Below are 23,679 nucleotides of genomic sequence, written 5' to 3'. Positions count from 1 at the left end.
TCTTTATTGCTGAGGTATGTTTCTTGTATGCAGCAGAATGATGGATCCTGTTTTCACATCCATTCTATTTACCCGTGGACGTTTTTATATATCTATCACTTTGTTCCTTAATTTTCCATAAAATTGTCAATTTAAATGTTTTTATCTGAAATATTTTCCATGTAGATCTTTAATTTTGTCATAAAGTGTTTTTACTTCTCTTTAATTCTCTTTTCCTTTTTTCTTTTTTTATTAATATTTTTATTTTCTATATTCTTTGTTTACATTCCAAATGAATTCCACTTTCCCAGATCCCCCCTCCCCATATGTCCCATAAACCTTCTTCTCTCCATCCATTCTCCAATCACCTCCCTCCTTTTTTTCTCTGTCCTTATATTTCCCTGCAATGCTAGATCAATCCTTTCCAGGATCAGTACCCTCTCCATACTTCTTCATGGGAGTCATTTGTTATGCGATTTGTGCCTTGGATATTCAGGGATTCTGGGCTAATTAATATCCACTTATCAGAAATTGCATTCCATGTGTATTTTTTTTTTTTGTGATTGGGTTAACTCATTTAGGATGATATTTTTCAGATCAAACCATTTGCCTAAAAATTTTGTGAATTCATTGTTTCTAATTGCTGAGTAGTATTCCATTGTGTAAATATACCATATTTTCTGTATCCATTCGTCCTTTGAGGGACATTTGGGTTCTTTCCAGCTTCTAGCTATTATAAATAAGGCTGCTATGAACATAAAGGAGCATGAGTCTTTATTGGATGCTGGGGAATCCTTTGGGTATATGCCCAGAAGAGGTATAGCAGTGTCCTCTGGAAGTCTCATGCCCAGTTTTCTGAGGAACCGCCAGACTGATTTCCAAAGTGGTTGCACCATCTTACAGCCCCACCAGCAGTGGAGGAGGGTTCCTCTTTCCCCACATCCTCCCCAACACCTGCTGTCTCCTGAGTTTTTGACCTTAGCCATTCTGACTGGTGTAAGGTGAAATCTCAGGGTTGTTTTGATTTGCATTCCACTAATGATTAATGATGCTGAGCACTTCTTAAGGTGCCTCTTGGCCATCCGAATTTCTTCAGGTGAAAATTCTTTGTTTAGATCTGTACCCCATTTTTTTTATTTTGATTTGATTTTTTTCTTTTTTTTTCTTCGATATAATTTTTTATTTACATTTCAAATGATTTCCCCTTTTCTAGCCCCCCACTTCCCGAAAGTCCCGTAAGCCCCCTTCTCTTCCCCTGTCCTCCCACCCACCCCTTCCCACTTCCCCGTTCTGGTTTTGCCGAATACTGTTTCACTGAGTCTTTCCAGAACAAGGGGCCACTCCTCCTTTCTTCTTTTACCTCATTTGATGTGTGGATTATGTTTTGGGTATTCCAGTTTTCTAGGTTAATATCCACTTATTAGTGAATGCATACCATGATTCACCTTTTGAGTCTGGGTTACCTCACTTAGTATGATGTTCTCTAGCTCCATCCATTTGCCTAAGAATTTCATGAATTCATTGTTTCTAATGGCTGAATAGTACTCCATTGTGTAGATATACCACATTTTTTGCATCCACTCTTCTGTTGAGGGATATCTGGGTTCTTTCCAGCATCTGGCAATTATAAATAGGGCTGCTATGAACATAGTAGAGCATGTATCCTTATAACGTGCTGGGGAATCCTCTGGGTATATGCCCAGAAGTGGTATAGCAGGATCTTCTGGAAGTGAGGTGCCCAGTTTTCGGAGGAACCGCCAGATTGATTTCCAGAGTGGTTGTACCAATTTGCAACCCCACCAGCAGTGGAGGAGTGTCCCTCTTTCTCCACACCCTCTCCAACAACTGCTGTCTCCTGAATTTTTAATCTTAACGATTCTGACTGGTGTAAGATGAAATCTCAGGGTTGTTTTGATATCAATTTCCCTAATGACTAATGAAGTTGAGCATTTCTTAAGATGCTTCTCCACCATCCGAAGTTCTTCAGGTGAGAATTCTTTGTTTAACTCTGTACCCCATTTTTTAATAGGGTTGTTTGGTTTTCTGGAGTCTAACTTCTTGAGTTCTTTATATATATTGGATATTAGCCCTCTGTCTGATGTAAGATTGGTGAAGATCTTTTCCCAATTTGTTGGTTGCTGATTTGTCCTCTTGATGGTGTCCTTTGCCTTACAGAAACTTTGTAATTTTATGAGGTCCCATTTGTCAATTCTTGATCTTAGAGCATACGCTATTGGTGTTCTGTTCAGAAACTTTCTCCCTGTACCGATGTCCTCAAGGGTTTTCCCCAGTTTCTTTTCTATTAGCTTCAGAGTGTCTGGCTTTATGTGGAGGTCCTTGATCCATTTGGATTTGAGCTTAGTACCAGGAGACAAGGATGGATCAATTTGCATTCTTCTGCATGTTGACCTCCAGTTGAACCAGCACCATTTCTTAAAAAGGCTATCTTTTTTCCATTGGATGTTTTCAGCCTCTTTGTCGAGGATCAAGTGGCCATAGGTGTGTGGGTTCATTTCTGGATCTTCAGTCCAGTTCCATTGATCCTTCTGCCTGTCACTGTACCAATACCATGCAGTTTTTAACACTATTGCTCTGTAGTAGTGCTTGAGGTCAGGGATACTGACTCCCCCAGACTTTCTTTTGTTGCTGAGAATAGTTTTAGCTATCCTGGGTTTTTTGTTATTCCAGATGACTTTGATAATTGCTCTTTCTAACAAATTGGAAAGGAAGAAGTCAAACTATCATTATTTGCAGATGACATGATAGTCTACCTAAGTGACCCAAAAAACTCCACTAGAGAGCTCCTACAGCTGATAAACAACTTCAGCAAAGTGGCAGGTTATAAAATCAAGTCAAGCAAATCAGTGGCCTTCGTATACTCAAAGGATAAGCAGGCTGAGAAAGAAATTAAGGAAATGACCCCCTTCACAATAGCCACAAACAGTATAAAGTATCTTGGGGTGACTCTTACCAAACATGTGAAAGATCTGTATGACAAGAACTTCAAGACTCTGAAGAAGGAAATGGAAGAAGACCTCAAAAAAATGGGAAAATCTCCCATGCTCATGGATCGGTAGAATCAATATAGTTAAAATGGTCATTTTGCCAAAAGCAATATACAGATTCAATGCAATACCCATCAAAATCCCAACTCAATTCTTCACAGAGTTAGAAAGAGCAATTATCAAATTCATCTGGAACAACAAAAAACCCAGGATAGCTAAAACTACTCTTTGTACCCCATTTTTAATAGGGTTATTTAGTTCCCTGGGGTCTAACTTCTTCAGTTCTTTGTATATATTGGATATTAGCCCTCTATCAGATGTAGGGTTGGTGAATATCCTTTCCCAAATTGATGGGTGCCGTTTTGTCCTTTTAACAGTGTACTTTGCCTTACAGAAACTTTGTAATTTTATGAGGTCCCATTTGTCAATTCTTGATCTTAGAGCATAAGGTATTGGTGATCTATTCCGGAACTTTTCCCCCGTGCCCATGTCCTCTAGGGTCTCCCCCAGTTCCTTTTCTATTAGTTTCAGTGTATCTAGTTTTACATGGAGGTTCTTGATCCACTTGGAGTGAAGTTTAGTACATGGAGATAAGAATGGATCAATTCGCATTCTTCTGCATGCTGACCTCCAGTTGAATCAGGACCATTTGTTGAAAAGGCTATCTTTTTTTCTGCTGGATGTTTTTGGCTCCTTTGTCAAAGATCAAGTGACCAGAGGTGTGTGGGTTCATTTCTGGATCTTCAATTCTATTCCATTGGTCCACTTGTCTGTCACTGTGCCAATACCATACAGTTTTTAATACTATTGCTCTGTAGTATTGCTTGAAGTCAGGGATACTGATTCCCCCAGAATTTTTTTGTTGTTGAGAATAGTTTTAACTATCCTGAGTTTTTGTTATTTCAGATGAATTTGAGAATTGCTTTTTCTAACTCTGTGAAGAACTGAGTTGGGATTTTGATGGGGATTGCATTGGATATGCAGATTGCCTTTGGCAAGATGGCCATTTTAACTATATTAATCCTGCCGATCCATGAGCATGTCAGATTTTTCCATTTTCTGAGGTCTTCTTCGATTTCCTTCTTCAGAGACCTGAAGTTCTTGTCATATAGATCTTTCACTTGTTTGGTTAGAGTCACACCAAAATACTTTATATTGCTTGTGGCTATTGTGAAGGCTGTCATTTCCCTAACTTCTTTCTCAGTCTGCTTATCCTTTGAGTATAGGAAGGCAAATGATTTGCTTGAGTTGATTTTATAACCAGCCACTTTGCTGAAGTTGTTTATCAGCTGTAGGAGTTCTCTGGTGGAGGTTTTCAGGTCACATAAGTAGACTATCTTGTCATCTGCAAATAGTGATAATTTGACTTCTTCCTTTCCAACTTGTATCCTCTTGACCTCCTTATGTTGTCTAATTGCTCTAGCTAGAACATCAAGTACTATATTGAGAAGATATGGAGAGAGAGGACAGCCTTGTCTAGTCCCTGATTTTAGTGGGATTGTTTCAAGTTTCTTTCTGTTTAGTTTGATATTGGCTACCAGTTTGCTGTATATTGCTTTGACAATGTTTAGGTATGGGCCTTGAATTCCTGTTCTTTCCAAGACTTTAGCTGAAAGGATGCTGAATTTTGTCAAATGCTTATCTGTATCTAATGAGATGACCATATTTTTTTTCTTTGAGTTTGTTTATGTAGTGGATAGCATTGATAGATTTCCTTATATTGAACCATCCCTGCATCCCTGGGATGAAGCCTACTTGATCATGGTAGATGTTCGTTTTGATGTGTTCTTGGATTCGGTTGGCTAGAATTTTATTAAGTATTATTGCATCAATATTCATAAGAAAAATTGGACTGAAGTTCTCTTTCTTTCTTGAATCTTTGTGTGGTTTTGGTATCAGCGTAATTGTGGCTTCACAGAACGAGTTGGGTAGAGTTCCTTCTGTTTCTATTTTGTGGAACAGTTTGAAGAGTATTGGTGTTAGGTCTTCTATGAAGGTCTGATAGAATTCTGCACTGAAGCCATCTGGTCCTGTGCTTTTTTTTGGTTGGGAGACTTTCTATGACCCTTTTTATTTCTTCAGGTGTTATGGGACTGTTTAGTTGATCTATTTGATCCTGATTTAGTTTTGGTGTCAGATATCTGTCTAGAAAACTGTCCATTTCCTCCAGATTCTCCAGTTGTGCTGAGTATAGGCTTTTGTAGTAGGATCTAATGATTTTTGGAATTTCCTCAGTTTCTGTTGTTATATCTCCCTTTTCATTTCAAAGTTTGTTAATCTGGATACTGTCTCTGTGTCCTTTGGTTAGTCTGGTTAAGGGTTTATCCATCTTGTTGATTTTCTCAAAGAACCAGCTCCTGGTTTTGTTGATTCTTTGTATGGTTCTCTTTTTTTCTACTTGATTGATTTCGGCCCTGAGTTTCATGATTTCCTGCCTTCTACTCCTCCTGGGTAAAATTGCTTCTTTTTGTTCCAGGGCTTTCAGGAGTGTCATTAAGCTGTTACTGTATGCTCTCTCCATTTTCTTTTTGGAGGCGCTCAGGGCTATGAGTTTTCCTCTTAGCACTGCTTTCATTGAGTCCCATAGATTTGGGTATGTTGTTTCTTCATTTTCATTAAGTTCTAAAAAGTCTTTAATTTCTTTTTTATTTATTCCTTGACCAAGATATCATTGAGTAAAATATTGTTCAGTTTCCACGTGTATGTGGGTTTTCTGTTGTTTTTGTTGCTATTGAAGACCACTTTAACTCCATAGTGATCTGATAGGAGGCATGGGATTAGTTCAATCTTCTTATATTTGTTGAGGTCTGTTTTGTGACCAATTATATGGCCGATTTTGGAGAAGGTACCTTAAGGTGCTGAGAAAAACGTATATTCTTTTGCTTTAGGATAGAATGTTTTATATATATGTTAAATCTAATTCGTCCAAAGCTTCAATTAGTTTCATTGTGTCCCTGTTCACTTTCTGTTTTCCTGATCAGTACATTGAGGAAAGTGCAGTGTCGAAGTCACCCACAATTATTGTGTTAGGTGCAAGGTGTGCTTTGAGCTTTAACAAAGTTTCTTTTATGAATGAGGGTACCCTTGCATTTGGAGCATAGATGTTTAGGATTGAGAGTTCTTCTTGTTGTATTTTTCCTTTGACCAGCAAGAAGTGTCCCTCAGAGTCTCTTTTGATGACTTTGGGTTGAAAGTCAATTTTATCTGATATTAGAATAGCTACTCCAGCTTGTTTCCTGAGACCATTTGCTTGTAAAATTGTCTTCCAGCCTTTTACTCTAAGGTAGTGTTTGTCTTTGACCCTGAGGTGTATTTCCTGAATGCAGCAAAATGTAGGGTCCTGTTTATGTATCCACTCGGTTAGTCTATGTCTTTTTATTGGGGCATTGAGTCCATTGATGTTAAGATATATTAAGTAATAGTTATTGTTACTTCCTGTCATTTTTGATGTTATTTTTTAAATTTCATTGGTTAACTTCTTTTGGGTTTGATGAGAGAAGGTTACTGTCTTGCTTTTTCCAGGGTGAAGTTTCCCTCCTTGTATTGGTGTTTTCCTCCTATTATCCTTTGTAGGGCTGGGTTTGTGGATAGATATTGAGTAAACTTGGTTTTGTCATGGAATATCTTAGTTTCTCCATCTATGGTGATTGAGAGTTTTGCTGGGTATAGTAGTTTTGGCTGGCATTTGTTTTCTCTTAGAGTCTGCATGAGATCTGCCCAGGATCTTCTAGCTTTCATAGTCTCAGGTGAAAAGTCTGCTGTGATTCTGATAGGTCTTCCTTTATTTGTTACTTGGCCTTTTACTCTTACTGCCTTTAATATTCTTTCTTTGTTTAGTATTTGGTGTTTTGTGACGGTAGGTATTTCTGTTCTGGTCCAGTCTGTTTGGAGTTCTGTAGGCTTCTTGTATATTCATGGGCATCTCTCTGTTTAGGTTAGGGAAGTTTTCTTCCATAATTTTATTGAAGATATTTGCTGGCCCTTTAAGTTGTAAATATTCACTCTCATCTATGCCTATAATTCTTAGGTTTGGTCTTCTCATTGTGTCCTGGATTTCCTGGATATTTTGGGTTACAAGCTTTTTGCATTTTGCATTTTCTTTAACTGTTTAGTCCATGGTTTCTATGGTATCTTGAGCATCTGAGATTCTTTCTTCTATCTCTTGTATTCTGTTGTTGATATTTGCATCTATGTCCCCTGATTTCTTCCCAAGGTTTTCCATCTCCTAAGTTGTCTCCCTTTGAGTTTTCTTAGTTGTTTCTACTTCTGATTTTAGATCCTGAATCGTTTTGCTTAGCACCTTCATTTGATTGTTTGTGCTTTCCTGTAATTCTTTAAGAGATTTTTGTGTTTCCTCTTTCATGAACTCAGCCTGTTGACCAAAGTTCTCCTGTATTTCTTTAAGTGCTTTTTGATTTTCCTCCTTATTGGCTTTTGTATTCTCCTGAATTTCTTTCAATGATTTTTGTGTTTCCCTTGTAAGGGCTTCTAACTTTTGATCCATTTTCTCCTGAATTTCTTTAAGTATGTCCTTCATGTGTTCCTGTACCAGCATCATGACCAGTGATTTTAAATCCAAATCTTGTTTTTCTGGTGTGATGGGGTATCCAGGACATGTTGTTAAAGGAGAATTAGGTTCAGGTGCTTTCATATTGCCTTGATTTCTGTTAGTGACATTCTTGCATTTGCCTTTTGCCATCTAGTTCTCACTGGTGTTCGTTGGTCTTGTCAATGCTAGACTCACCAGTGCAAGCTGCCTCTTCCCAGGTGGCCTCTGGTGCACAGCTGACCTCCTGCACTGCCTGGAGACAGGGTGCTGTGGCCCAGGCTGTTCACATGAAGGCCCTCACTGGGGCCTGCTGGACTCACTAGAGCACACTGACTCCTCCCAGTCGGCCTCCAGGATGCCCCTCTTTCCTCTTGCAGTACCTGGAGATGGGATGTTGCAGCCCAGGCTGTTCTGGACCCGGAAGCAGAGATACAAGGGCTCCCGCCAGAGGCCTCAGGACTGGAACCTAAGCTCAGTGCCGCCGGGGCAAGCTGTGCACTCCTAATCCGCTTCTGGGTGTACACTAGTTCTCTTGCACTTCCTGGAGAGCTGTGGCCCAGGCTGTTTCGATCCTGAAGCAGACACCTGAAGGCTCCCACAGGGGCCTGCTGGACTCACCAGAGCACACTGACTCCTCCCAGCTGGCCTCCAAGATGCCCCTCTTACCTCTTGCAGGACCTGGAGATGTGGTGTTGCAGCCCAGGCTGTTCTGGATCCCAAAGCAGAGATCTGAAGGCTCCCGCCACTGGAGCAAGCTGTGAGCTCCCAGTCTTTATCTGTGTATTTTTAGTGGGGAATTGATTCCATTGTTCTGAGATACTAATGACCAGTGATTGTTGCTCCTTTTTCTTTTGATATTGGTGGTGATTGTGTGTGTGTGCGTGTGTGTGTGTGTGTGTGTGTGTATTTGTCGATAGATAGTGCTTGAGTTTATATTTTTCTTCAAACATCTTATTTTCCCCATCTATGGTTATTGATGCTTTTGCTGTGTAAAGTAGACTAGTTTGGCACCTGTGGATTTTGACAGGTTGCAGAATGTCTGTCCAGGTTATTCTTGCATTTAGAGTCTCTATTGTGAACTCCTGTGTAATTCTGATATTTGTATTTCACCTGGCCTTTATTACCTTGTAGGTTTTATGTTTTGATTGCTATGAAGCAGAAGGATTTTCTATTATGATCCATTCTAATTGGTGTTCCATAAGCTTCTTGTAGCTTTATAGGTATCTCTCTTTTTTGAAAGGGGATGTTGTATTCTATGGTTTTGTTGAAATTATTTTCTGTGCTTTGAAGCTCAGACTCTTTATCTTCTCTTCCTATTATTCTCAGGTTAGGTTTTTTTTTCTTGGTACCCAAGATATCCTGGATATTTTGTGTCAGGAATGTTTTAGATTTAAGATGTTCTTTGACTGATGTATCAATTTCTTCTATTGCATCTTCTACAGCAAAGATTCATTTTTCCATCTTATGTATTCTGTTCATGATTCTTTTGTTGTTCCTGTTCTCTTCCCTAGTATTTCTATCTCCAGAAGTTCATCAGTTTGTGTTTTCTTTATTGCTCCTACTTTAAGGTTTTGTACATTTTTATTTATTTTCTTCACCTCTTCAACTGTATTCTCCTGTCTGTATTTAAGGGATTTATTTGTTTTCTCTTTTAAAAAAACTCTGCTTGTTTGATTGTATTTTCCCATATTTTTTTAATTTATTTATTCCTTTTTCCTTTAAAAGCCTCTATAATCATTATAAGATTGGGCTTAAGGTCATTTCTTTGTACTTCAATAGTGTACTTCCAATATTTTTATTGCCAAATATTTTCAGTCTTGGGGCATGATTGTGTTCTATATTGCCCACTAACTTATTATTTGTTTCACATATGGTGAATGTATATTATATTAAATGATCAAAAACTTGACCTTGAATCTTCTCAAATCTGATATGTCTATAGGATTCCATTAAACTTTTTCATAACCTTGGGGGTGTCTGCCATCTGCTGGTAATCCTTGTAGAAACTACACAAACCATTTAATTGGGGTGGCTTAATTTCAGATGTTTAGCCCATTATTATCATAACAGGAAGCAAGGGAGTGTCCAGGCAGACATGGTGCTGGGGAAGGAGCTGAATGTAATGCATCTTGATCTAGTTGTACCAGAAGAGACAGGCACTTCTGCAATGGGTGAAGGTTAAGCATAGGACCTCAAAGCTAACTGACACAGTGATTTAAGTCCTTCACCAAGGCCACACCTACTTGAACACAGACACACTTCATAATAAGTTCCCATGATCCAAGCATATTCAAACCACCATGGTCCCCCCCCCCATCTCTGAAGTTATAGTTGATAGGGGAAAGACATACATTGCAGTATGATGTCCTGATATTAGTATTTTCATAACATTTCTTTTAGTAAAAACAAAGTTACTATTAAATTAAGGTGAAGAACATTAATAGTCCAAAAATGATTTTGATGATCCCTGTTTGACTTCATAAGCCATATTTCACAACAAATATAAAATATAATAATATTACCCATAAGAATGACTGTAAAGCTTAAATGTCATGCAAAGGGAATTAATATATTATCTGAAAAATTACACAAAGAAAATTTATAGGAAATTTCAGAGTAGTGTATTTAGGCATGTGATTTTTGAAAGAAAAAGACCCAGGAAATGTATATTCATAAAAGTTTCCTTATATTTCTTAGTTTGAATTTAGTTCTGATGTAGTAGATCCACAATGGGCAAGAAACAAATCCAATAAAAAGTTCACCGAAGGCACTCTTCACATCAGTGTTTCTCAGACTGTAGTTAAAGGGGTTCTACATAGGCCTGATCACAGTGTATATCAGTGAAGCAACCATTCTTTTCTGGGTAGAATGGATCACAGAAGAGCTAAAGTAAACTTCAATTGCTGACCCATAGAACAAACAGACCATACAGACATGAAATCCACAGGTGGAAAAGGCTTTTCACTTACTAACAGTAGAGGACATCCTTAATAAGGAGACCATCTGTGAGTAAGACATAAGGATCCTGGTCATAGGAATGACTCCTAGTAGGAAAGTCAACACATACATGAAGACATTATTGATGTAAGTGTCAGAGTTGGATACTTTGAGAACCTGAGCCAGTTCACAAAAGGAATGTGGAATCTCTGTGCCGTTGGAGAAGTTAAGTTCATTCATTAATAGAACATGAATCAGGGAGACCCAGGACATGATTATCCAAAACATCAGCACCAGAAAGGCACACACCTGATGGTTAATGATAACAGTGTATTTAATTGGCTTACAAATGGCTCCAAAGTGATCATAGGCCATTAAAGTGAGTAAAAAATTATCCATTCCCACAAAAGTATTAAAAAAAATATACCTGTGTAAGACATTCTATGTAGGAGATGTCTTTTCTCTGTGACTGCATGTTGACCAACATATTTGGTATTGTTCTTGAGATGAAACAGATGTCAATAAAAGACAGACTGGATAAAAAGAAGCACATGGGATTGTGGAGATGTGAGTCAGAGCTGACAGCCAAGATGATAAGCAGATTTCCATGCACGTAACCATACAGATGGATAGGAACAGTCCAAAGGGAATGGGTTGCAGTTTAGGATCATCTGAGAAACCCAGGATGAAAAATTCTGTTATCAGTGTGCTGTTCTCCATTTCCATATAACTTGTATATCTGTTAGAGTTAAGGGAAGGATGGTTTTTAAATAATAACAACTAAACACATCACAAAATAACTCTTGAATTCCTATCTTTCATTCTGACAATGACTTAACCAACTTTACTTCCCTGACCATTTTATAATACGTGTAGTTATTCTTATTTTTAAATTAGCTAAATCTCTTTCTCATTTATCATCTATAATTGCTTTTTATGGAATTTTTTATATGAACCTAAGTGGGCAGTTTATTATTTAGTAAACCCTCTAAAAGTTTTGAAGTAATTCTTTTTATAATTTAATAATTTATTTCTTTTAATAGCTCAAAACCCTCCACTAAATGATGTTTATCTGTTACCTTCATGGGATTTTTATCCCGAATTATTTTGTAACTATATCATGATTGTTGTTATTATATTTGATATTTAAAATGTATTATGAACACTCTACTTCAATAGATGTTGTTCTTCATTTTCACACTATTTTGTTAATATTCATTGACTACTTTATAATAATTATTTGGGTATACATAATTTCACAAATAACTATCGGGTTTCATAAACATAATTTTGATTCATTTAATAATATTGGTGTAAATGAAAAAATCATGAGAACTTTTTAATTTGTCATGAATCATTATCATTGCATATACTCTGTTAACTGTAGCATCAGCAATTCATGATGAAGTTATGAATATAAAAGTAATAGATGTTCTTTCTATTTGAAAACAATGAACCACTTTCAAATACAGCGATTTCCTGAAGTGATTTCTTTTCAAAAAGTGATTCTAAGTGAAGGTCTCTCGCAAGAGAATGGAGTGTGTGGACTATAGAGTTGAGAATGGAAAACAAGATAGTATACCATCAGTATAGCAAAGTAGGGGGAAGTATTTTTTCATATGTGTTATATCCAGAAATAGGAATAGGAATACACTGCTGTGAAATCCAGAGCACTAATGGTTATATTTATAGCTAGCTAGTTTGACTATAAATACTGAAAGGTAATGTAAACAAAATCATCATAGAAAAATGAAAGTGAATTATGGCATATGCATGGCCAATTTTCAATGACAAAATGTGTTAGTATTGTGAAAACCACAGAATTTTATTCAAATTAGAACAAAACATCTGCAAAGTTGTAAACTAGTTTATCCAGTGACAGAGTGTGAATGAAAAATAATACTTTCTCTGATGTAGGAATGTTTAAGCAGAGAACAAAATGCAAATGAGGCAAATGAGAAAGAGTGGGAGAGGGGGGGTGGAAGCATTCAAGGCTGAGAAAACAGATTGAAATTACTCTATGATGTGGTCACCTGGAATTGGTGAGGATTTCAATGACAAGTGAAATAAGAAGCAAGAGATGAGGGCATCAAGAACAAGGTATGAGGGTCATGTACTGTCTTCTGTACTTTCTTTATGTTAATCTAACATTTATTAATTCATATCATTTATTAGTCTGAGATGCTGAATTTTTGTCTTATTATTTGCATTTTTGCGGAATTGTATTTTGCTTATTATGTATATTTGGTCCTAAATGTTATAAAATAAATATTGTGAAGAAATCACAAGTAAAACAGGAATGTTACAAATATTTTTATATGAATATTAGTATAGAGAAAATAGTAAATATAAATAAAAATTAATTCATGTTTATATAAAGGGAATAGCACATAATAAACAGTAAATTATAATTCTAGAAATGAATCTTGAATATGAAATAATAAATATGAAATTGGGTAAAGGAAATGACACATGACTCTACAAGTCACAGAATTGAGTGGAGAATAGATTCTCTTCAGAAAGTGAAATTGCAACATAATATTTCCAAGACTGATTGATAGAAATTGAACAATATCTGGAAAAGAGAATCAATAGAATATTTATAATAATAGAACTAACAGGCACTTTCCACTTTCCACTCTTCTAAGTGTCTAGCCTACTACATGTGTCCTCTCTGGTTTCCTCAAGTACCTCAGCATCCCTGACAGGAGCATAGCAGCTCTTCCAATATTTGTTACTGAAGTTCTTTTCTCTCAATTATCTGTTCAGAGAAGGTGGATCATATGAGTTTTCACAGCATAGATATTGTGATAAGGAGTAGAGGAGCATTCTTTAGTTGCCATATGTCACAGCACTTGAATTCTCAAAGCTCCTCATTAGTTTAATTTTTCCACTGTCTTTATACTCTCTAAACATTTCCTTGGGGTACAAAAAAAGTAAACTTTAAAACTGTTAGTTAATTTTGTGTTTATGTAATTAATTGCAAAGGGAGATTGATTTGTTTTCTCCTAGGAAGAACTCTTTATTTAGGTTTTATTAAAAGTAAGCTTGATTTCACACCCGACAAATTTTTAATTATACAACAAACAATCCAAGGAAATCTGTAACATATCTTTTTAATAACATTACTGGGGTTGATAAATGCTATACTCATAATATTACAAGAAAAGTAATACACTTTGTATAATAATAATACCTGTTCATTTTTCAAACTTGCTAATTATCTTACTTTAAAGATAAAACCTTATAAATGTAGTCCATAATATATTATGCTTAGAAGCAGTATACATTAGTCATATATTAAACCTGAGAATTAACATATGCCTGAAATTATTATTTCATATTATTGTTCATGAGCACATGTAACTATTGTTTATGCTAATATAATTACAATCACTCTGCTTTTGTCATCTTTGACAAGTTCTTGTCTAATATAATAATATAATGTATGGACCATGTACCAATCTCTCTTGTATTTCTCTAGGGTAAACTGAAGAAATTTCATATATCAATAATATCATGTTTCTTTTGCCTTACTTAGCTTTGTTTATTTCAAAACAAAACACACACACACACACACACACTTTTTTGACAAACTAATTTTCTTGTTATTTTACCCAATGCATCGCAATATGGTATGATAATCTTGTATTTATTTGTTGTTTTCCTTTATTTACAATCCTAAAAAGTGTTCAGCTTGGTTCTGGTGCGCTTAATTATGCATACCTTAATTTCAGCAATTGAGAGGAAGCAACAGACCGATGTCTGAGTTTGAGACCAGCCTGGTCTATAGGCCAAGTTCAAGGACAGCTATGAGTACACAGTGAAACTCTGCTTTGAGAGCACACACACACACACACACACACACACGTGTACTTGCACATGCACACATGCACACATACACACAGACAACTGTTCAAGGAATCCCTTTTCTTCCCAGCCTTTTGCATGCTGATTTCAATATTATTATTACTGTTATTATTATTATTGATGGGTATTATTATTATTATTGATGTATTTCAGTGAAAGTGAAGTAATCATCACTTTTATGTTTTTATGCTTACACATCAACTCAAGTTCTCAGAAAAAGATGCAACAATATTAGGCTCTCTACAGGACTGATTATGACATAAATAATTGTAGTGAGTTAGACTTTTGTATTTCCACAATCAAATTGTCTTGGGTCTTTTAATTTCCTGAGTAAACATTTGCTGTCCAAATCTGAATGTGACCTAATAGCTCTTTATTTATCAGACAAATTGTTTTGAATGTACAAAGAGGTCTTTAGCATTCATGAAAACCTAAAAATTTTATGAGGCAATATCAGAAGCCTAAGATTCCCCATTTTGCTGTTACCTTATACTGTACATTTTTAGTAGAGCATTTTTCTTTTCTTTTTTTAATTTATTGATATATTTATTTACATTTCAAATGATTTCCCCTTTTCTGGACCCCCACTCCCCAAAAGTCCCATCAGTCCCCTTTCCTCCCCCTGTTTTCCCACCCAACCCTTCCCACTTCCCTGTTCTGATTTTGCTCTATACTGCTTCACTGAGTCTTTCCAGAACAAGGGGCCATTCGTCCGTTCTTCTTGTACCTCATTTGATGTGTGGATTATGTTTTGGGTATTCCAGTTTTCTAGGTTAATATCCACTTATTGTGAGTGCATACCATGATGCATCTTTTGAGTCTGGGTTACCTCACTTAGTATGATATTCTCCAGCTCCATCCATTTGCCTAAGAATTTCATGAATTCATAGTTTCTAATGGCTGAATAGTACTCCATTGTGTAGATATACCATATTTTTTGCATCCACTCTTCTGTTGAGGGATACCTGGGTTCTTTCCAGCATCTGGCAATTATAAATAGGGCTGCTATGAACATAGTAGAGCATGTATCCTTATTACATGGTGGGGAATCCTCTGGGTATATGCCCAGGAGTGGTATAGCAGCATCTTCTGGAAGTGAGGTGCCCAGTTTTCGGGGAACTGCCAGACTGATTTTCAGAGTGGTTGTACCTATTTGCAACCCCACCAGCAGTGGAGGAGAGTTCCTCTTTCTCCACATCCTCACCGACACCTGCTGTCATCATATCCTACTACAAAAGCCTATACTCAACACAACTTGAGAATCTGGAGGAAATGAACAATTTCCTAGACAGATACCAAATACCAAAATTAAATCAGAACCAAATAGATCATCTAAACAGTCCCATAACCCCTAAAGAAATAGAAGGGGTCATAGAAAGTCTTCCAACCAAAAAAAGCACAGGACCAGATGGTTTCAGTGCAGAATTCTATCAGACCTTCAAAGAAGACCTAACACCAATACTCTTCAAACTATTCCACAAAATAGAAACAGAAGGAACCCTACCCAATTCCTTCTACAAAGCCACAATTACGCTGATACCAAAACCACACAAAGATCCAACAAAGAAAGAGAATTTCAGACCAATCTCCCTTATGAAAATCGATGCAAAAATACTCCATAAAATTCTTGCCAACTGAATCCAAGAGCACATCAAAACGATCATCCACCATGAGCTTTATCCCAGGGATGCAGGGTTTGTTCAATATACGGAAATCCATCAATGCAATCCACTACATAAACAAACTCAAAGAACAAAACCACATGGTCATTTCATTGGATGCTGAAAAAGCATTTGACAAACTTCAGCATCATTTCATGCTTAAAGTCTTGGAAAGTACAGGAATTCAAGGCCCATACCTAAACATAGTAAAAGCAATATACAGCAAACCGGTAGCCAGCATCAAACTAAATGGAAAGAAACTTGAAGCAATCTCACTAAAATCAGGGACTAGACAGAGCTTCCCCCTTTCTCCTTATCTTCTCAATATTGTACTTGAGGTACTAGCTTGGGCAATTAGACAACATAAGGAGGTCAAAGGGATACAAATTGGAAAGGAAGAAGTCAAACTATCATTATTTGCAGATGACATGATAGTCTACTTAAGTGACCCAAAAAACTCCACTAGAGAACTCCTACAGCTGATAAACAACTTCAGCAAAATGACTGGTTATAAAATCAACTCAAGCAAACCAGTGGCCTTCCTATACTCAAAGGATAAGCAGGCTGAGAAAGAAATTAGGGAAATGACCCCCTTCACAATAGCCACAAACAGTATAAAGTAACTTGGGGTGACTCTTACCAAACATGTGAAAGATCTTTATGACAAGAACTTCAAGACTCTTAAGAAGGAAATGGAAGAAGACCTCAAAAAATTGGAAAACCTCCCATGCTCATGGATTGGCAGGATCAATATAGTTAAAATGGCCATTTTGCCAAAAGCAATATTCAGATTCAACAATACCCATCAAAATCCCAACTCAATTCTTCACAGAGTTAGAAAGAGCAATTCTCAAATTCATCTGGAGTAACAAAAAACCCAGGATAGGTAAAACTATTCTCAGCAACAAAAGAAATTCTGGGGGAATCAGTATCACTGACCTCAAACAATACTACAGAGCAATAGTGTTAAAAACTGCATGGTATTGGTACAGTGACAGGCAGGCAGATCAATGAAACAGTATTGAAGACCCAGAAATAAACCCACACACCTATGGCCACTTGATCCTCTACAAAGGGACTGAAAACATCCAATGGAAAAAAGATAGCCTTTTCAACAAATGGTGCTGGTTCAACTGGAGGGCAGCATGCAGAAGAATGCGAATTGATCCATCCTTGTCTCCTTGTACTAAGCTCAAATCCAAATGGATCAAGGACCTCCACATAAAGCCAGACACTCTGAAGCTAATAGAAAAGAAACTGGGGAAGACCCTTGAGGACATCGGTACAGGGAGAAAGTTTCTGAACAGAACACCAATAGCGTATGCTCTAAGAGCAAGAATTGACAAATGGGACCTCATAAAATTACAAAGTTTCTCTACGGCAAAGGACACCATCAAAAGGACAAATCAGCAACCAACAAATTGGGAAAAGATCTTCACCAATCCTACATCAGATAGAGGGCTAATATCCAATATATATATAAAGAACTCAAGAAGTTAGACTCCAGAAAACGAAACACCCCTATTAAAAAATGGGGTACAGAGTTAAACAAAGAATTCTCACCTGAAGAACTTTGGATGGCAGAGAAACATGTTAAAAATTGCTCAACTTCATTAGTCATTAGGGAAATTCAAATCAAAGCAACCCTGAGATTTCACCTTACACCAGTCAGAATGTCTAAGTAGAGCATTTTTACTAGAGTATTTCATAGCATCTTTATTTATGATTTATGTTTGAATGTGCTTTCATACATAAAACTTTATAAAACTGTTACCATATTAAAGATTATATTTCAAGTATTGTGAACCTGTTTTAGTAGGCCGTGGTCATTTAGAAGTTTCTCCAGTGTAAATTATCTCTTCCTTATATGAGATGAGAGCTGCGTATTCTGTGTTGAGACATGACTCTTGTTTTGGGCATTTACACACCCTGTCCTATTTTCCACTCTATAAATCTGACTTATTAATCTGCCTTTTATAGTTCTTCCTGTTATGTAATCATATTATCATTTTATCATATTCTACTTGCACAAGCAACACATAATACCTGCTTAACTCATTTGGTTTGGCATGATGCCTTTCTCTTTAATCTACCTTTTTATCTCCAACTGATTTGATGTTACAGTTTTCATGGTTCAACTATATTCCTTAGTTTTGTGGTAAGAGTTTTCTAACTGCAGCAATCTTATTATATGTTATTAAAATTTACAATCTTTAATTTTGTTTCAATTTCACTAGGTCACCTGTTCCCATCAATTTCTTCTCTATTCCCTAATATAATAGATTGGAACTTTGAAATTGATGTTCAAAAGTTCTATGTACGTTAAAAGAGTCAGCCATAATAACCTCATTTCAATTTAAATTTAGGTAATATGCTTCTTTTTATCTTAATATTGCTTAGTTTTGTTAGATTTCTCAATATATCTTCTGTTTCATTTCTGTTTATTTGTTTGTATGTCTTTTGCAATGTTGCTAATCAAATCCAGGACTTTACACATTACAGTCTACAAATCTACATCATAAGATGATATTTTTCTATTATGAAAACTAATGCTTTCCTCTTGACACGTCAAGGAGTGTTTTTTAGATTAAATTTCATCAAACTCTGAATGTTTATAATTTAACTTTTTGTTGGCAGTTAATTTTCTTCTCATAAAAATAGGATGTATCATCAGTTTTCTTATTTTATATGTCAGTTTATGTACTCATATTTACAAGCCATCTCTTGAAAACTGCCTTTTCCCTATTCCACATATTCTTATATCGTTAATTAAATCCATTCTTTGACAATTGTATACATATATACAGTGCATACTCAACAATTCTTACCTCCCAACCTTTTTCTACTCTCTATTACATTCTCAATTCTCTTCCTTATAAGTCCCCTTTCCACATTTCTGTGTATTTGTTTTGTTTACAGACTCCTTTATAAGACCCAGCGCCATCTGTGTAATGTAAAATTAGAAGTTACCTGTTGAAACCTTGTGGCCTAGGAAATGGGTATATAAGTACCTTCTTGCTGGACTAGCACTGCTTCTTCCCTGGTGATATTTAGGCATTGTACTGCACCAGGTTGAATGAAAGTAAGGAAGCTTAAGTTCATAGAAGGTGAGATGGCATGAATGCAGGGGAAAGGCAAGCCTTCTCCAAGATGATTTTCAGATTTACAACTATCTTTATTCTAGGGTAATAAGAGCTATATAGAGCTTGGTTAGTTGGTAGGCATTTTCAGGTTGTATGTATGTTATTGCTTGTTATGGAAGTGATGTAAATTTTTCATTTGCAGGAGGAGGAATTCCAGGTGCTTGCTTGCCATGTCCTTATAGGAAGAGAGAAAGTTAAGCCTGTAATTTGGTCACAAGCTCCATGACTGCATCAACCATGGTTGAGGTAGTGGATTCCAAGGATACATGTACCAGATCTTTCAGGCCCAGGACAGGGAATGAGTAAGCCTTACCCCTGCTAGTCTCAATATGAGATTGTCAAGATTTTGATGAATCTAAATGTCACTATTGCACCAGGCCCACTTCCCCTAGTTGCACTTGCCCCACACCTATTTCCCAGAATCTATCAATAACCAGTAGTTTGGTAGTAAGAAACAGGGCACCAAGATACCATCAAATTCTGTCACAAATCCTTGTGATATAGCCCTTAATAATTGGTTCTATTGACTGACAAACAATACTCAAGATAATGTTTATAGGGCAATGACTGGGATAAACATGAGAATCTAAAGAAACAGATATAATCTTTTATGTGAATTGTGCAGAGGTCATCAGTTAACTACAGCCATTTACAGCCATCTAAGCATAAAACATGTTATACATTTCTTTCTTTGAAGATACAATCCTGTCGATTTAACATTTCTAATTTCCCTGGTGATAATCTCTAAGCCCAAGGGCATCTTGTGCTTTGCACTCTACAAACATTCCACATTAAAGATAAAACTAATATTTGCATATGAGAGAAATTATATAACATTTCTCTACTGTTATCTGGGTTATCATACAGACTTTCCCTATTTCCGTATATTACATGCAAACTTCAAAACACCATTTCTTTTTATATCAAAATACAATGTTCTCTTGTACACATGTACAATTTCATTATCCATTCTTCAGGTGATAGTCATCTTGATTAGTTCCATTTCCTGATTGTTGTGAGCTATGATAGAATGTCTAGGCACTTCATGTCCCTCCACACAGAAGCATGACTGAGTAGTGGGCCTACAGTAGCCCAAGGCATGGTAGCCATGAAACGGAGGCAATCAATACTATGGTAAAGGTGTGGAGTGGATCTGCAGTAATCAGAGTATTGTTCTTAGGTGCCCAGATCTACACCACATCATGGTAGAGGTATGCCTGCTGTCTGAAAGTCAGTCAGACACAACAGAAATGAACATACACCACTACAAGAGCTTTCTAAAAAGGAGGAAATGATTATGGACCTCAATGATTTGATGGCACACTAAGAGCACATATGCCTAATTTGACTAATCTCACACATCTACTAATTTTCTCATCTAGCTGAACAAATAACTACAAAGCAAAACCCCAGGCATGAGAGAATCACACCACACGATGTCTCTGGTTATTGCACGGTTTGTTTACATGTCTTTTGCATGTACTAGCAGAGCCTCCCAGGTGACAGCTATATCTGGCTCCAGTCAGAAAGTACTTGTAGGTATTGATAACAGTGTCCATGTTGTGTATATATATATGGGATGGATCACTAGGTGGGGTAGTCTCTGGATGGTCTTTCCCTCAAACTCTGCTCCATACTTTGTCTCTGTATCTCCTTCTGTTCCCACTTCTAAGAAATATCAGGGTATCCATACTTTGTTTTTCCTTCTTCTTGGACATCATTTGATCTGGGAATTGTGTCTTGGGTATTCCAAGCTTATGAACTAATATCCACTTATTAGTAAGTCTATACCATGTGTGTTCTTTTGTGATTAGGTTACTTCACTTAGGATGATATTTTCTAGTTCTGCCCATTTGCCTAAGAATTTCATTAATTCATTGTTTTTAATAGTTGTGTAGTATTCCATTGTGTAAATATATGACATTTTCCATATCCATTCCTCCATTGAGGGACATCTAGGTTCTTTCCAGCTTCTTGCTAATATAAAAAGGGTTGCTATAAATATAGTGGTGCTATAAATATATTACATGCTGCAGAATCCTCTGATTATATGCCTAGAAATAGTATAACAGGGTCTTCTGGGAATATTATGCCCAGTTTTCTGAGGAACCGCCAAACAGTTTTTCAGAGAGGTTGCACTAGCTTTCAATACCACCAGCAATGGAGGAGTGTGACTCTTTCTCCATATCCTTGCCAGCACCTCCTGTCTTCTGGTTGTTTGATCTTAGCCATTATGATAGGTATGTGATAAAATGTCAGGATTGTTTTGATTTGCATTTTGCTGAAGACTAAGGTTGTTGAACATTTCTTTAGGTGCTTCTCAGGCATTTGATGTTTCTAAGGTGAAAATTCGTTGTTTAGCTCTATACCCCATTTTTAATAGGGTTATTTGGCTCTTTGGAGTCTAACATCTTGAATTCTTTGTGTATATTCGATATTAGCCTTCTGTCAGATGTAGGGTTGGTAAAGAGCTTTTCCCAATTTGTTGGTTGCTATTTTGTCCTACTGACAGTGTCCTTTGCCTTACAGAAACTTTGTAATTTAATGCGGTCCTGTTTGCCAATTCTTGATTTTAGAGTATAAGCTATTGGTGTTCTGTTCAGGAAAATTCCCCCTTTGCCAATGTGCCCTTCCCCAGTCTCTTTTCTATTAGTTTTATTGTGTCCGGTTTTGTGTGGAGGTCCTTGATTCACTTGGACTTGAGCTTAGTACAAAGAGATAAAAGTGGATGGATTTTAGCCATTCTGGCTGGTGTAAGGTGGAATCTCAGTGTTGTTTTGATTTGCATTTCCCTGATAACTAAGGATGCTGAACATTTCTTTAGGTGCTTTAGAGCCATTCGAGTGTCTTCAGTTGAGAATTCCCTGTTTAGCTCTGTACCACATATTTTAATAGGGTTATTTGACTCTCTGGAGACTAACTTCTTGAGTTCTTTGCATACATTGGATATTAGCACTCTTTTGGATGGATGTAGGGTTGGTAAAGATCTTTTCCCAACTTGTTGGTTGCTGTTTTGTCCTATTGACCGTGTCCTTTGCCTTACAGAAGCTTTGCAGTTTTATGAGGTCCCATTTGTCCCATTCTTGTTCTTAGAGCATAAGCCATTGGTCTTCTTTTCAGGAACTTTTCCCCTGTGCCCATGTGTTCAAGATTTGTCCCCACTTTCTCCTCTATAAGCTTCAGTGTGTCTGGTTTTATGTGTAGATTCTTGATCCACTTAGACTTGAGCTTTGTACAAGGAGATAAGAATGGGTCAACTTGCACTGTTTTTTACAGATCTCCAGTTGATCCAGCACCATTTGTTAAAAATGCTACCTTTTTTCCACTGGAAGTTTTTAGCTCCTTTGTCAAATATCAAGTGTATGGGTTCTTTTCTGGGTCTTCAATTCTATTCCATTGATCTTCTTGCCTGTCTACATACCAATTCAAAACTGTTTTTATCACTATTGCTCTGTAGTAGATCTTGAGGCCAGGGATGGTGATTTCCCCCAGAAGATTTTTTTGTTGTGGAGAATAGTTTTTGCTATCCTGGGTTTTTTGTTATTCCAGATGTATTTGAAAATTGTTCTTTCTAGATATATGAAGAACTGATTTGGAAATTTGGTGGGGTTTTCATTTAATCTCTAGATTGTTTTTGGCAAGATGGCCATTTTTACTATATTGATCCTTCCAATCCATGAACATGGGAGATCTTTTAACCTTCTGAGACTTACTTTGATTTCTTTCTTCAGAGGCTTAGATTAAAAACTCAGGGGACAGCAGTTGCTGGAGATGATGTGGGGAAAAGGGAACACTTCTCCATTGCTGGTAGGATTTCAGCCTGGTAAAACCACTCTGAAAATCAATTTGACAATTCCTCAGAAAATTAGACATAGTACTACCTGAGGACCCAGCTATACCACTCCTGGGCATTTATCCAGAAGATGCTCCTACATTTAATAAAACACATACTCCACCTTATTCATAGCTGCCTTATTTATAAAAGCCAGAAGATGTAAGGAACCCAGATGTCCCTTAATAGAGGAATGAATACAGAAACTATGGTATATATACACGATGGTGTTCTATTCAGCTATTAAAAACAATGAATTCATGAAATTCTTAGGCAAATGGATGGAACTAGAAATTGTCATCCTGAGTGAGTCAACCCAATCAAAAAACAACACACATGGTATGCACGCACTAATAAGCTGACATTAGCCCAAAAGCTCAAAATAAACAAATTACAATTCACCCAGCACAGGAATCTGAAGACTAAGGAGGACTTAAGTGAGTGTACTTTGGTTTCTCTAAGAAAGGGAACAAAATATACATAGGAGCAATAAGGGAGAAAATGTGTGGAGTAGAGACTGAAGTAAAGGCTACCCAGAGACTGCCTTACCTGGGGATTCATCTTATAAACAGTCACCAAACCCCAACACTTTTATGGATGACAAGAAGTGTATACCAAAAGGAGCATGCCATGGTTGTCTCTGGAGAGGCTCTGACAGAGCCTTACAAATACAGAGGCTGCTGCTAGCAACCAGCTATTGGAC

General features: G+C 36.9%; 1 pseudogene; it reads right to left on the bottom strand.

Moving 5' to 3' along the window:
- Positions 1-10,203: 10,203 nt before the first annotated feature.
- Positions 10,204-11,196, bottom strand: LOC127690216 (olfactory receptor 1174-like; annotated as a pseudogene).
- Between the last annotated feature and the right edge of the window lie 12,483 nt (positions 11,197-23,679).

The sequence above is a fragment of the Apodemus sylvaticus genome, chromosome 7 (genome assembly GCF_947179515.1).
Source record: "Apodemus sylvaticus chromosome 7, mApoSyl1.1, whole genome shotgun sequence".
In the NCBI taxonomy this organism is placed as follows: Eukaryota; Metazoa; Chordata; class Mammalia; order Rodentia; family Muridae; genus Apodemus; species Apodemus sylvaticus.
Note: the sequence above shows the minus strand (reverse complement) of the source record. Positions and strands in the feature narration are given on the sequence as shown.